Raw genomic sequence first — 17030 nt, 5'->3', positions numbered from 1 at the left:
CAAAAGAAAAAAAAATTGGGGAGGGGGAAGAGCCATGTTTGTGGAAAAACATGATTTGTTCTGTTAAAGATATAGTTAAATATTAGGTGGTCCAGTATTTTGCAGACACCAAAACCAAAAAAACAAACTCTTTGCCATCAAGTTGATTCCAACTACTAGTGACCTTATAGGACAGAGTGGAACAGCCTCATAGGGTTCCTAAGGCTATGTCTTTACAGAAGCGAACTGCCACATGTTTCTCCTACAGACTGGTTGACGGCTTTGAACTGCCAACCTTTCACTTAGCAGTGGAGCACTTACCCACTACACCACCACAAACACCTAATTTACATACAGAAAAGTATACTTCAAATGCTATTTCTTTTTTGGCTATAAGACCCTTCAATCATTTAGAATGTGACCCTGATGTTGAAATAAAAAAAAAAAGAAACAAAAAAAGAATAAAATTACTCAAAGCAATCTAACAATAACAATAATAACAATAAAAACTACACATAACATCTATTTCAAATCATTAAGTGCCAGGCTTTGTGCTCCCTAAACTATATTTGTGCATTATTAATTTAAATTGCACTGTACAAGAACAGAAATCCTGGTGGCGTAGCAGTTAAGAGTTTGGCTGCTATCCAAAATGTTGTCAGTTCAAATCTAGCGGCTGCTCCTTGGAAACCCTACTGGGCAGTTCTACTCTCTCCTATAGGGTCTCTATGAGTCAGAATTGACTGGATGGTAAGGGGTTTATACAACAATATAAATATTTGATAAACTGCACAGAGCTCTTATTTGGTGGACTAAAACAACAACAAGAACAAGAACAGCAAACTAAACAACACAAATTAAAAAGAAAAAAAAATCAAACCATAAGTTTAGTCCGTGTCCAATCAATATTCTACGCAGACTTTGAGTAAGTTAACTTCACTGGGCCTCAGTTATCTCATCGGACATGGAAATACTTACATCCATCTCCCAAAACTCTAATGCTGAACATGAGATAATTATTTCAAAATATTTAGCATACTTCTAGGCACATAATGGGAGTTCCTGGGTGGCGCAAAAGGGTAAGCACTGGAATGCTAGCAAAAAGTCTGGCGGTTTGAACCCACTCAGAGGAGACACGACTGACAATAAGAAAAACGGACTTAAAATCACTATGGAGCAGTTCTCCTCTGCATGTGTGGGGTCCCCATGAGACCGAGTCTGCTATATGGCAACTAACAAAAGCAAAAAGACGTCCATAATGGACCCCCCAATAAAACATATTCTATCACGCTCATTTTTCTATAGAAGCAGAGTAAAATGATTGAGGTTAACAAATCAAAAATGAAAGTAATAAAAATTAACTACAGCACCACCAACAAAACAGGCTTCAAACGATTTAAGGAAAAGGGGGGAAACTGGAAAGGAAGGAAGGTCTGCCAAAAAAAAAAAAAAAATAGAGAGTTGTCTGGGAAGGAAATCTCAGTGATGGTTCGGGTGTATTTGGCAGAAGAAAGAAAATGTGATTAAGAAAGAAAGATGCAGTCTTCCCGCAACTATAGAAGGAAACGTATTGAGATGCAGGTCTATTTGTACATAGCTGAAGCAGAGTGACGTGGTAAAAAATTGTTAAGGAAAAAGCCACAGTCCTGGAAATGTTTTCCACTACGCACTGAAATACCTAAAATATCCACACATGATAACAAGGTACGGGCTGGAGGGGAGGCATGTGGCAGTTAAGCAGAAAGATAGCTGGAGATCACTCTGGCTCACCAGCTACAACTCCTCAAAGGCAGTTCTTTTTTATCATTACAAAAACAGAGGGAGAAAATATATACATCTCATCTAATATCATTGGAAAATATGCATACATATGTATTATGAATTATGAATACTTTCCAACTACTGTTCCTTCTTCTTTGTTTCCACATTTTACATTCCAAACACCAGTAATTATCAGTGCATGTTGACTGCATATTTGATCAATTTCAGGCTCCAGAAATTGGTAAAAATCTTCAGTTGATTCATATTTGGCCTGTTGGTGGCTGGTATTTGGATGGAATATACAGGAATCAAAATGATTATACCTGTGGAAAGAGATGATGGAGATGCTCTGTGTCATTAGCCCGAAAAAGGATAGAGGCAACAGTGTAAGAGACCATAATTTGCTCATACACAAGTTCAAGTTGAAGATAAAGAAAATTAAAACAAGTCCACAAAAACCAAAGTAAAACCTTGAGTATATCTCACGTGAATTCAGAGACCATCTCAAGAACAGATCTGACGCATTGAGCACTCATGATTGAAGACCAGACTATTTGTGGAATGACATCCAGGACATCATTCATGAAGAAAGCAAAAGATCATTAAAAAAGACAGGAAAGAAAGGAAAGACAAAAATGAATACCAGAATAGACTCTAAAGCTTACTCTGGAAAATAGAATAGCCCACATAAAAGGAAGAAATAAGTAAAAAAGCTGAACAGATTTCAAAAGGTGGCTCAAGAAGACAAAGTAAAGTGTTACAAGGAAATTTGAAAAAAAGATGGAGTTGGAAAGCCGAAAGGGAAAAACTCACTCAGCAATTCTCAAGCTGAAGGTAATGAAGGAGGCGGGGGGGAAACCAAGCCTTAACTTGCAATATTGAAAGGTTTTGTGGTTGAAATATTGAACAACAAAGAAAGCATAAAAATAAAATAGAAGGAATACATAGAGTCACTGCACCAAAAATAATTGGTCAATGTTCAACCATTTCAGAAGGTAGCATTTGATCAAGAACTAATGGTATTAAAGGATGAAGTCTTACCTGCACTGAAGGCTTTGGCAAAAAAACAAGGCTCCAGGAATTGACAGAAAACCAGCTGAGATGTTTCAACAAACAGACGCAGCACTGAAGATGCTCACTCATCCATGCCAAGAAGTTTCGAAGGTAGCTACCTGGCCAACTCACTGGAAAAGATCCATGTTTCTGCTCATTCCAAAGAAAGGTGATCCAACAGAATGCAGAAATTGATGAATAATATTAATATTACACATAAGCAATTTTTGCTGAAGATACTTAAAAAGCAGTTGAAGCAGTACACTGACTGGGAACTGCCAGAAGTTCAAGCCAAATTCAGAAGAGGAAGTGGGACGAGGGATATCATTGCTGATGTTAGATGGATCTTGGCTAAAAGTAGAGACTACTAGAATGACGTTTACCTGTATTTTATTGACTATGCAAAGGCATTCGTCTGTTTTGTTCATAACAAATTTTGGATACTATTGCAAAGATGGTTATTCCGGTACACTGAATTGTGCTCATGAGAAACCTGCACATAGATCGAGAGGCAGTCATTAGAAAAGAACAAGAGAATGTATAGTTTAAAGGAAATGCACACATCAGTGTTGCATCCTTTCACAATATGTATTCGATCTGTATGCTGAGCAAATAAGCCAAGAAGCTGGACTATATGAAGAGTGCAGCATCACGGCTGGAGGAAGACTCATTAACAACATGCGATACACAGATGACAAAACCTTGCTTCTTGAAAGAATGAAGACTTGAAGCACATACTGATAAAGATCAAAGAATATAGTCTTCATCATGGATTACACCTCACATAAACAGAACAGAAATCCTCACAAATGAAGCAATAAATAACATCGTGATAAACGGAGAAAATATTGATGTTGGATCCACAATCAATGCTCATGGTAGTAGCATTCATGACATCAAACCACAGACATTGCAGTGGGCAAATCTGCGGCAAAAGATCTCTTTAAAGGGTTAAAAAATATATACGTCACTTTAGGACTAAGGTGTGCTTGACCCAAGACATTGTATCTTTCAATATTCTCATATGTACATGAGAGCTGGACAATGAATAAGGAAGTACTAAAAAGAATCGGTGTCTTTGAATCTTGATGTCGGCAAAGAATACTGAATATACCGTGATCTGTCAGAAGAACAAAGAAATCAGTCATGGGAGAAGTACAGTCAGAATTCTCCTTAGAAAGGAGGATGGTGAGACTTCCTCTTACATACTTTGGATCAGTTCTGAGGAGGGACCAGTCCCCAGCATCATACTTGGGGGTCAGCATAAAAGAGTAAGTCCCTCAATGAGATGGATTTACACAGTGATTGCAACTATTGGTCAAATGTAGTAAAGACTGTGAAAATGGCACAGGCCTGGGCAGTTGTTTCCTTCTGTTGTAAGTAGGGTCTCTATGAATCAGAACAAACTGGAAGGCACCTAACATCAGCATATGATATATATGACATATATGACATATGTGTATATAATTCAATATTTAAACTATATTTAACACTGAACAAATAGTTTAGAAAAACTACTCTAAGAATAACCAGTTTTTCTCTGATGAGTTTGCATTTCTGAAATTCGTAAAAAGATGGAAAGAATAGCAATCAAGAACTGAAACTCTTTAGTGTTTTGTAAAGAAAAGTAAACTGGTTTTCAATAAAAATTTTACGAGGAATAACCCTCTAAAAGTGAAATTAATTTTATCATCTGTTAATCTCGTTCCATTTTAGAGGTGAAAGCAACACAATTAATGGCTACAGGGAATCTCACCCAGGTGGCTGAGTTCATTCTCATGGGAGTCTCAGATCATCCTGAGCTCCAGGTCCCCCTTTTCTTTGGCTTCCTGGTGATCTATGGGCTGACAGTTACAGGGAACCTGGGCATCATCCCCCTGACCAGTGTGGACTCTCGACTTCAAACCCCCATGTACTTTTTCCTCCAACACTTGGCTATCATCAGTCTTGGCAATTCTACTGTCATTGCACCTAAAATGCTGGTCAGCTTCTTGGTTAAGAAGAAAACTATCTCCTACTATTGCTATGCAGCTCAACTTGGGGGATTCTTAGTTTTCGTAGTGGCTGAAATTTTCATGCTGGCTGCCATGGCCTATGACCGCTATGTGGCCATTTGCAATCCCCTGCTCAACATGGTGGTGGTATTTCGGCAGATTTGCCTTCTGCTAGTATCCCTCACATACCTCTACAGTCTGACCACAGCTGTGACTGTCTCTTCCTGTGTGTTCTCTGTGTCATACTGTTCTTCCAATGCAATCAACCATTTTTACTGCGATAACGTCCCTTTGCTAGCATTGTCCTGTTCTGATACTACATTCCAGAAACAGTAGTGTTTATCTCTTCAGCAACCAATTTGTTTCTTTCCATGATCATTGTTTTAATATCCTACTTCAACATCGTTCTCACCATTTTGAGGATACAGTCCTTAGAGGGGAGAAGAAAAGCTTTTTCCATCTGTGCTTCTCACTCGATGGCAGTCACTGTGTTCTATGGGACTCTCCTTTTCATGTATTTGCAACCAAGGACCAACCACTCACTAGATACTGATAAAATGGACTCAGTCGTTTATACTCTAGTGATACCAGTGCTGAATCCCTTCATTTACAGCCTAAGGAACAAGGAAGTGAAGGATGCACTGAAGACATTCCTGAATAACCCACGCCAATCGCTCAAACTAACATAAATATATGACTACAACTACCTTCTTTTAAAAGTCTTAATTTGCTACTGACTAATCTTCTGTTAAGTGAAGAGACACTAAATGGTTAATTAAAAAAAGTATGAATTTCAATGGAAAAAATACTGATGCATTTTATCTCAATTCAAAATATGAGTCTTCCTAGAGAGAAGAATTCTTCAATTATACAATGAAAATAAACTTATATAAGTAATAGACAACAATTTGAAAGCAAATAAATACACATTATAAGTAAAATGTAACCTACTTAAAACACTAGAAATGAAAATACCATATGATCCAGCAATCCTACTTCCAGTAATATACCCTAGCTGTCACACGAATAGACATATGCACAAATATGTTTATTGCAGCATTATTCGCAGTATCAAAAAGATGGAAACAACCTAAGTGCCCATCAACAGAGGAATGGATAAAAAAATAATGGTACGTACACACAATGGAATAGTACACAAGGATAAAGATCAATGATGAATTTGTGAAATTCATCTCACAACATGGATGAATCTGAAGGGCATTATGCTGTGTGAAATAAGTCAATCAGAAAAAGACAAATATTGTATGAGGCCACTATCATAAAACGTTAAGAAAAAGTATACACATAGGAGAAAAAAAAAATCTTTGATGGTTACAAGGGAGCATAAAGTTGGGGAGGGGAGGGGAAATCACTAACCAAATCATAGACAAGTGCTAACTTTAGTGAAGGAAAGACAGCACACAATACAGGGGAAGTCAGCACAACTTGACAAAGACAAAGTCATAGAGCTTCCTAGACACATGCAAACACCTGAAGGATTGAGTTACTGGGGCTGAGGGCTGGGAATCACAGTCTTGGAGAACATCTAGGCCAAATGACATAAGATAGTTCATAAAGAAAATGTTCTATACCCTGTTTTGGTGAGTAGCATGTGATGTCTTAAAGCTTGCAAGCAACTACGTATGTTACGTCTATTGGTCCTGTCATGTTCAGGGCAAAGGAAAATGAAGAAAACCAAAGACACCAGGAAAGTATTAGAAAGGTCTAATGGACTACATGAACTGCAGCCTCCACTAGCCTGAGCCCAGAAGAACTAGACGGTGCTTGGCTACCACCATTGACTGCTCTGACAGGAATCAGGATAGAGGGTCGGACAGAGAGGGAGAAAAACAGAACAAAACTAATTCACAAAAAAGACCAGATTTACTCGTCTGACAGAGACTGGAGGAACCCCCCATGACTATGGCCCCTGGACACCCCAATAATTAGGAACTGAAGCCACTTCAGAAGTCCACCTTTCACCCAAAGATTAGATAGGAGTATAAAACAAACCATAACACTAGTGCAGAACATGCTTCTTAGTTCAATGAAGTAGACAAGACCAAATGGGCAACACCTGTGCAAAAGCAAAGATGAATAGGCAGGAAGGGACAGGGACACTGAATGAATGGACACAGAGGACCCAGTGTGGAGAGGAAAGGGGAGAGAGTGCTGACATATTGCCAGGATTGCAACTAATGTCACAAAACAATTTAGATATAAATTTTGAGTTAAAAACTAATTTTGGGGGTAAACTTTCACCTAAGACACACACACACACACACACACACACACAAGAATGTAAGCTATTAAAAGGTTTAATTCTTACAGACTGTAAATATGGTATCTAGTTGTGCAAATAGTTTGAGCTAATCGAACTCTTAGTGGATCTAACCTACCCAGCAGTACCACAGAAGGCCTGGTGATCGTCTTTCTTTAAGGTTACAGCTAAGAAAGCACTATCAGGAAGTTCTATTCTGTAACACATGGAGCCTTCAGGGGTTGGAAGTGACCTGGAGGCAACGAACAACAAAACATAGTCTCTAAACAAGGAAGGAAAAGCCTGATAATGGATAGTGCAGGTACATGAGAGTCATTGCTTGGAAGATGCTAGAAAGCCAGATCTTTCTCCTTGGTATATATACCATTTGTCCAAGGACTTGGCATTTCATTATAATTTTACTTTTGCTTTTCTTTTTTATACCATTTGACAGTTTTTATAGAAATCGTTCTGTGACACTGGTTACAATTTTCACAGTGTGTCAGCATTCTCTTTACTTCTGTTCTGTTTGCTCTTTTACCTTCGATCTAGGTTCCCTGCCCTTCCTTGCCTTCTCAACTTTGCTTTTGGCTAAATGTTGACCTTTGGTCAATATAGTACATTGCTTAAGGGACCACATTGTTGTTGTTAGGTGCCATCGAATCATTTCCAACTTATAGCTACCCTATGTACAGTAGAATGAAACACTGCCCCGTCCTGTGCCATTCTCACAATCGTTGTTATGCCTGGGCCCATTGTCGTAGCCACTGTGTCAATCCATCTTATTGAGGGTTTTCCTTTTTTTCACTGCCCCTCTACTTTACTATGGTGTCGTTCTCCAGGGACTGATACCTTCTGATAACATGTCCAAAGTGCGTGAGATGTAGTCTCACCATCTTTGCTTCTAATAACCATTCTGGTAGTACTTCTTGCAAGAAAGATTTGTTCATTTTTTGGCAGTCCATGGTATATTCAATATTCTTTCAGCTTTCATATGGGTGTGATGCAATTGAAAATACCATGGCCTGGGTCAGGCACACCTTAGTCTTCAAGGTGAAGTCCTTGATTTTTAACACTTTAAAGACGTAATTTTTCCAGCAGTTTTGCCCTGTGAAGAGTGTCTTTCTATTTCTTGACTGCTGCTTATACGAATATTGATTACAGATCCAAGTAAAATGAAATCCTTGACAACTTCAATCTTTTCTCTACTTATCATGATGCTGCTGATTGGTCCAGTTGTGAGGATTGCTGTTTTCCTTATGTTGAGATGTAATTCATATCTAAAGCTGTCATCTTTGATCTTCAGCAAGTGCTTCAAGTCCTCTTCACTTTCAGCGAGCAAAGTTGTGTCATCTTCATAATGCAGGTGATTAATGAGTCTTCCTTCAATCTTGATGCCACTTTCTTCACTGTATAGCTCAGCTTCTAAGATTATTTGCTCAGCATACAGGTTGAAGTATGGTGAAAGGATACAACCCTGGTGCACACATTTCCTGACTTTAAACCACACATTGCCCCTCTGTTCTTTTCTAATGACTACCTCTTGATTTATGTACAGGTTCCTCAAGAGCACAATTAATTATTCTGAAATTCCCATTCTTCACAATGTTATCCATAATTTGTTATGATCCACACAGTTGAATGCCTTTGTATGGTCAATAAAATACAGGTAAACATCTTTATGGTATTCTTTGCTTTCACCCAGGATCCATCTGACTTCAGCAGTGATATCCCTGTCCCACATCCTCTTCTGGATCTAGCTTGAATTTCTGGCAGTTCCCTGCTGGTATATTTCTACAGCCACTTTTGAATGATCTTCAGCAAAAGTTTACTTGCGTGTGATATGAATGATATTATAATTTCTGCATTCTGTTGAAACACCTTTCTTTGGAATAGGCATAAGTATGGATCTCCTCCAGTCTGTTGGTCAGGTAGCTCTCTTCCAGATTTCCTGGCATAGAAGAGTGCAGCTGCATCTGTTTGCTGAAACATCTCAATTGGTATTCAGTCAATTCCTGGAGCCTTGTTTTTTGCCAGTGCCTTCAGTGTAGCTTGGACTTCTATCCTTCTCAACCTTCGGTTCCTGTTCACATGCTACCTCCTGAAATGGTTGCACGTCCACCAATTCTTTTTGGTATAGTGACTCTGTGTATTCCTTCCATCTTCTTCTGATGCTTCCTGCATTGTTTAATATTTTCCCTGGAGAATCTTTCAATATTGCAACTCGAGGCTTTATTTTTTTTCTTCAGTTCCTTCAGCTTCTGAAATGCCAAGCATGTTCTTCCCTTTTAGTTTTCTATCTCCAGGACTTTGCACATGTCATTATTATACTTTACTTTGTCTTCTTGAGCCACCCTTTGAAATCTTCTGTTCAGCAGTTTTACTTCATCATTTCTTCCTTTAACTTTAGCTTCTCTAAATTCAAGAGCAAATTTCAGAGTCCCTTTTGACATCCATTTTGATCTTTTCCTTCTTTCTTGCCTTTTCAATGAATGACTGCTTGCTTTCCTCATGTATGATGTCCTCGATGTTATTCCACAACTCGTATGGTCTTTGGTCATTAGTTTTCAATTAATCAAATGTTTTCTTGAGGTGGTTTTTAAATTCAGGTGGGATATACTCAAGGTCATAATTTTGCTTTCCTGGACTTGCTCTAGTTTTCTTTAGTTTCAGCTTGAACTTGCATATAAGGAATTGATGGTCCATTCCATGGTTGGCCCCAGCCTTGTTCTGACTGATGATATTGAGCTTTTCCCTTATCTCTTTACACAGATGTAGTAGATTTGATCCCTGTGCATTTCATCTGGAGAGGTCCATGTGTAGAGTCACCATATTTGTTGTTGAAAAAAAGCTATTTGCAATGAAGAAGTTGTAGGTCTTGGAAAATTCAATCATCTAATCCCCAGCATCGTTTCTATCACCAAGGCCATATTTTCCAACTACTGATCCTTCTTCTTTCTTTCCAACTTTCACATTCCAACCACCAGTAATTACTAATGCATCCTGATTGCATATTTGATCAATTTCAGACTGCAGAAGTTGGTAAAAAATCTTCAAATTCTTCATGTTTAACCTTAGTGGTTGGTGTGTAAATTTGAATAATAGTCATATTAAGTGGGATGTGAATATTGTTGTCATTGACAGTGTTGTACTTCAGGATAGATCTCGAAATGTTCCTTTTGAGGATGAATGCAATGTCATTCCTTTTCAAGTTGTCATTCCTGTCATAGTAGATCACGTGATTGTCCAATTTAAGATGACCAGTCCATTTCAGCTCACTAATGTGTAGGCTATTGATCTTATGCATTCTATTTCATTTTTAATATTTTCCAATTTTCCTGGATTCGTACTTTGTACATTTCACATTCCAATTATTAATGAATATCTGGAGCAGTTTCTTCTCTTTCTGCCACATCAGCAGGTTAAGGCCCGAAAGCTTAACTCCATCCAAGTCATTAAGGTTGACTCTACTTTGAGGAGGCAGCCCTTCCCCAGTCGTATTTTGAGTGCCTCCCAACCCGAGGGGCCCATCTTCAGGCACAATATCAGACAATGTTCCCCTGGTGTTCATGAGATTTTCACTGGCTATTTCTTTTCAGAAGTAGACTTCCAGGTCCTTCTTCCTAGTCTTAGTCTGGAAGCTCAGCTGAAACCTGTCTGCCATGGATGACCCTGCTGGCAACACTTGAACACCAGTGGCGTAGCTTCCATCATCACAGCAAAATGCAAGCCCTCAGAGTGTGACAAACTGATAGACTTGTGGAGGATGGAGCACATTACTCTTTTTTTTTCTTTATGATAAGCTAATTTATTATTTATCTGAAATGCGACCTTCATTAGTGGCTTCAGTTCCAATTTAAAAGGATATCTTAGGGGCGGTAGTCTCACTGGTTACTCTAGTCTTTACTGGTCCACTAATTCTGATATTTTTCAAGAATTTGAATTTTATTCTACGTTTTTCTCCCATTCTGTCCATGACCATCTGTTGTGTCCCTCATCAGAACAGCCAGTAGTTGTAGCCAGACACCATCTAGTTCTTCTTCTCTCAGGCAAGAAGAGACCATGTTTCCTGTGGGTTATTAGTCCTGTGGACTACTTTCTTCTTTGAGTCTTCGATTTCCTTCATTCTGTTGTACTTCAGATGAGTAGAGAGCAATAGCTGTATCTTAGATGGCCACTAGGAAGCTTTTAAGGCTCCAGGGATCCATGCCTTTTTAAGGACATATATCAACCTTTCTAGAAAAGCTACATAAGTAGGGAAGGGGAATTAAAAAGTAGATGGGCATGAGGTCTGCTTATGGTCATGGGATATAGTATTAGAGTAGAAGTAAAGCAGAAAAGCACTATGGAAAGCCGTTCAGGACAAGCACACAGTTATGGCATACTGTGAGTTTGATCCTGTGATACCACAGGTGATTTGGTTTAGAACTCTGTCACTTCACCACAGCTAACTACAAGGAAGGGTGAGAATTAGTCTAGCCAAGTTCCCAGGAAAAAAAAAAAAAAAAAAGATTGGGTAATCACCCAGCCAGTCTGCTATAGGGGATGTTTCAGGGGTTTTTTTTGTTTTTTTTTTCCCCCATTGCAATGTCTACTTTATAAACATTACCCTAAAATAATCACTATTAAAGACACTGAAATATTAAAACTATATTAAAATTACATGTTTAGGGAGGAAATTGGAAGGCATTATGCTGAGTGAAATTAGTCAGTTGTAAAGGACAAATATTGTATAAGACCACTATTATAAGAGCTTGAGAAATAGTTTAAACTGAGAAGAAAACATTCTTTTGTGGTTACAAGAGGAGGCAGGGAAAGAGAGTGGGAGAGGGGTATTCACTAATTAGATGGTAGGTAAGAACTACTTTAGGTAAAGGGAAAGACAACACACAATACGTGGGAGGTCAGCACAACTGGACTAAACCAAAAGCAAAGAAGTTTCCTGAATAAACTGAATGCTTTGAAGGCCAGTGTAGCAGGGGCAGCAGTTTGGGGACCATGATTTCAGGGGACAACTATGTCAATTGGCATAATAAAATCTGTTAAGAAAACATTCTGCAACCCACTTTGAAGAGTGGCATCTGGGGTCTTAAATGCTAGCAAGCAGCCATCTAAGATGCATCAATTGGTCTCAACCCCCCGGATCAAAGGAGAATGAAGAACACCAAGGACACAAGGTAATTACGAGCCTGAGAGACAGAAAGGGCCACATGAACCAGAGACTACACCATCCTGAGACCAGAAGAACTAGATGTTGCCTGGTTACAACTGATGACTGCCTTGACAGGGAACACAACAGAGAACACCTGAGGGAGCAGGAGAACAGTGAGATGTAGACCCCAAGTTCTGATAAAAATACCAGACTGGTCTGACTGAGAGGGAAGGACCTTGGTGGTCATGGCCCCCAGACCTTCTGCTGGCCCAGGACAGGAACCATTCCTGAAGCCAACTCTTCAGACATGGATTGGACTGGACAATGGGTTGGAGAGGGATGCTGGTGAGGAGTGAGCTTCTTGGATCAGGTGGCCACTTGAGACTTTGTTGGCATCTACTTCCTGGAGGGTAGATGAGAGGGTAGAGGGGGTCAGAAGCTGACAAAATGGTCACGAAAAGAGAGAGTGGAGAGATAGAGTGGGGTGTCTCATTAGGGAGAGAGTAATTGGGAGTATGTAGAAAAGTATATATAAGTTTTTATGTGAGAGGCTGACTTGATTTGTAAATTTTCACTTAAAGCACAATAAAATTTTTTTAACTACATGTTTATGTCTCTATTACAATCTCTTTTTTATTATTTACTTGATTTTTCTTAAGACATTTTTGTAGTTAAAATCCAGACCAGTATTTAGAATATTTTTTAAATATTTATCCTATCATATCTAAAGTTATATATAACTATAATTAATTTACTTGTTTTGATATGTACATATACATATCAAAGTAAATAAAAATAATTGTAATTCCATGCTGTTAAATATAATTTAATTTTTTATTTCAGTTCCTTATCATATAAATTAGTATGTGGTTGTTGTTAGGTGCTGTCGAGTCAGTTTCGACTCATAGCTACCCTATGCACAACAGAACAAAACACTGCCCGGTCCTGTGCCATCCTTACAATCGTTGTTATGCTTGAGCTCATTGTCGCAGCCACTGTGTAAATCCACCTCATTGAAGGTCTTCCTCTTTTCCACTGACCCTGTACTCTGCAAAGCATGATGTCTTTCTCCAGGGACTGATCCCTCCTGACAACATGTCCAAAGTATGTAAGAAGTAGCCTTGCCATCCTTGCCTCTGAGGAGCATTCTGGCCACACTTCTTCCAATAGAGATTTGTTCATTCTTTTGGCAGTCCATAGTATATTCAATATTCTTCGTCAACACCACAATTCGTAGGCATCAACTCTTCTGCGGTCTTCCTTATTCATTGTCCAGCTTTCACACGCATATGATGTGATCGAAAATACCATGGCTTGGGTCAGGCGCACCTTAGTCTTCAGGGTAACATCATTGCTCTTCAACACTTTGAAGAGGTCCTTTGCAGATTTGCCCAGTGCAATGTGTCTTTTGATTTCTTGACTGCTGCTTCCATGGCTGTTGATTGTGGATCCAAGTAAAATGAAATCCTTGACAACTTCAATCTTTTCTCCATTTATCATGATGTTGCTCATTGATCCAGTTGTGAGGGTTTTTGTTTTCTTTATGTTGAGGTGTAATCCACACCGAAGGCTGTGGTCTTTGATCTTCATTAGTAAGTGCTTCAGGTCCTCTTCACTTTCAGCAAGCAAGGTTGTGTCATCTGCATCATGTAGGTTGTTATGAGTCTTCCTGCAATCCTGATGCCCCGTTCTTCTTCATATAGTCCAGCTTCTTGGATTATTTGCTCAGCATACAGATTAAATAGGTATGGTGAAAGAATACAACCCTGATGCAAACCTTTATTGACTTTAAACCAATCAGTATCCCCTTGTTCTGTCCGAACAACTGCCTCTTGATCTATGTAAAGGTTCCTCATGAGCACAATTAAGTGTTCTGGAATTCCCATTCTTTGCAGTGTTATCCATAGTTTGTTATGATCCACACAGTTGAATGCTTTTGCAGAGTCAATAAAACACAGGTAAACATCCTTCTGGTGTTCTTTGCTTTCAGCCAGGATCCATCTGACATCAGCAATGATATCTCTGGTTTCACGTCCTCTTCTGAAACCAGCCTGAATTTCTGGCAGTTCCCTGTCAATATACTGCTGCAGCTGTTTTTGAATGATCTTCAGCAAAATTTTGCTTGTGTGTGATATTAAAGATACCCACATTCAGTTGGATCACCTTTCTTGGGAATAGGCATAAATATGGATCTTTTCCAGTCAGTTGACCAGGAAGCTGTCTTCCATATTTCTTAGCATAGACGAGTGAGCACCTCCAGCACTGCATCTGTTTGTTGAAACATCTCAATTGATATTCCTTCAATTCCTGGAGCCTTGTTTTTCCCAATGCCCTCAGAGTGGCTTGGACTTCTTCCTTCAGTACCATTGGTTCCTGATCATATGCCACCTCTTGAAATGGTTGAATATTGGCTAATTCTTTTTGGTATAATGACTCTGTGTATTCCTTCCATCTTCTTTTGATGCTTTCTGCGTCTTTTAATATTTTCCCCATGGAATCTTCACTATTGCAACTCGAGGCTTGAATTTTTTCTTCAGTTCTTACAGCTTGAGAAACACTGAGCATGTTCTTCCCTTTTGGTTTTCCATCTCCAGATCTTTGCATGTGTCATTATAATACTTTACTTTGTCTTCTTGAGAGGCCCTTTGAAATCTTCTGTTCAGTTCTTTTACTTCATCAATTCTTCCTTTTGCTTTAGCTGCTCGACGCTCAAGAGCAAGTTTCAGAGCCTCCTCTGACATCCATCTTGGTCTTTTCTTTCTTTCCTGCTTTCTTCATGGATGATGTCCTTGATGTCATTCCACAACTCATCTGGTCTTCAGTTACTAGTGTTCAATGCATCAAATCTTTTCTTGAGATGGTCTCTAAATTCAGGTGGGATATACCCAAGGTCTTATTTTGGCTCTCATGGGCTTGCTCTGATTTTCTTCAGTTCAGCTTGAACTTGCATCTGAGCTATTGATGGTCTGTTCCACAGTCGGCCCCTGGCCTTGTCCTGACTGATGATATTGAGCTTTTCTGTTGTCTCTTTCCACAGATGTAGTCAATTTGATTTCTGTGTGTTCCATCTGGCGAGGTCCATGTGTATAGTTGCCTTTTATGTTGGTAGAAGAAGGTATTTGCAATGAAGAAGTCATTGGTCTTGCAAAATTCTGTCATTCGATCTCCGGCATTGTTTCTATCACCAAGGACATATTTTCCAACTACTGATCCTTCTTCTTTGTTTCCAACTTTTGCATTCTAATTGCCAGTAATTATCAATGCACCTTGATTGCATGTTTGATCACTTTCAGACTGCAGCAGCTGATAAAAATCTTCTGTTTCTTCATCTTTGGCTCTAGTGGTTGGTGAGTAAGTTTGATTAGTAGTCGTATTAACTGGTCTTCCTTGTAGGCGTATGGATATTATCCTATCACTGACAGCGTTGTACTTCAGGATAGATCTTGAATCGTTCTTTTTTACAACGAATGCAACACCATTCCTCTTCGAGTTGTCATTCCCAGCATAGTAGACTATATGATTGTCTGATTCAAAATGGCCATTACCCATCCATTTCAGCTCACTAATGCCTAGGATATCTATGTTTATGCATTCCGTTTCATTTTTGATGATTTCCATTTTCCTAGATTCATATTTTGTACATTGCAGGTTCTGATTATTAATGTCTGTTTTGCAGCTGTTTCTTCTCCTTTTGAGTCATGCCACATCAGCAAATGAAGGTCCCAAAAGCTTTACTCCATCCACATCATTAAGGTCAACTCTACTTTGAGGAGGCAGATTTTCTCCAGTCATCTTATGAGTGCCTTCCAACCTGGGGGGCTCATCTTCCAGCACTATATCAGACAATGTTCCACTGCTATTCATAAGGTTTTCACTGGCTAATGCTTTTCAGAAGTAGACTGCCGGGTCTTTCTTCCTAGTCTGTCTTAGTTTGGAAGCTCAGCTGAAACCTGTCCTCCATGGGTGACCCTGCTGGTATCTGAATACCAGTGGCATAGCTTCCAGAATCACAGGAACACAGAAGCCACCACAGTATGACAAACTGACAAACACATGGGGATAGTATATGGTAAGCAGTATAAATTAATAAGTTGATGTCAGGAGCCTTAATTTTTATGTTCCAATGCTGGAATACGTACTAATTAACCCCAGCCCACTGCCATGGAATTGATTCTGACTCACAGTGACCCATAGGTTTTCCAGGTTTATAAATATTTACAGAAGCAGACTGCCACATCTTTCTCCTGTGGAGTGGCTGATTGGTTCAAACCACCAACCTTTTCGTTGGCAGCCAAGCATATTGATAAAAGTAATCTGGAAATAGATCCATCATTCTATAAATAAGTAATTAAAATTGCTTATTTGTCCTGAATCTGGACCTACCCCAGGGCATATTTCAGACAACTGCACTCAGTGATCTGTAGAAAGATACATGCAATATTGTTATTTGTGGTGATGCCTGTAGAAGTCAGGGGTTACAAACTAGCTAAATGTCTATTATAGAAATATTTTAAAAAACAGATTATCTTAATATCATTCAAGAGAAGGCAGTAAAGAATTAGAGCATATGTACTGACAATGCTCAAATTTGTCTGAATTTTGTGATTCTGAAAACCAGCAAAGGTTAAGAAATCCTTCAACCCTTTCCTGTTCAGAGAGACCGCTTACTGCCAAGAAACATCCATCACCACATGGCTTATATAAGAACCAGGCATGCTTCCCTTGTTTACCTGTGACAAGGCCAGACACAGACTCCCCAGATTGCCATTCTTTGCCTCATAAGTGATTCACAGAGCTTCTTGTCCCCCACTGATAAATCAGAACAAGATGC

General features: G+C 39.1%; 1 pseudogene; it reads left to right on the top strand.

The window, feature by feature from the left end:
* Positions 1-4529: 4529 nt before the first annotated feature.
* On the top strand, positions 4530-5476 carry LOC126080261 (olfactory receptor 8J2-like; annotated as a pseudogene).
* The last annotated feature ends 11554 nt before the right edge of the window (positions 5477-17030 follow it).

Source organism: Elephas maximus, chromosome 7 (assembly GCF_024166365.1).
Source record: "Elephas maximus indicus isolate mEleMax1 chromosome 7, mEleMax1 primary haplotype, whole genome shotgun sequence".
NCBI classification, from domain to species: Eukaryota; Metazoa; Chordata; class Mammalia; order Proboscidea; family Elephantidae; genus Elephas; species Elephas maximus.
The sequence above is the reverse complement of the archived record's forward strand: the minus strand, read 5'-3'. Positions and strand labels throughout refer to the sequence as shown.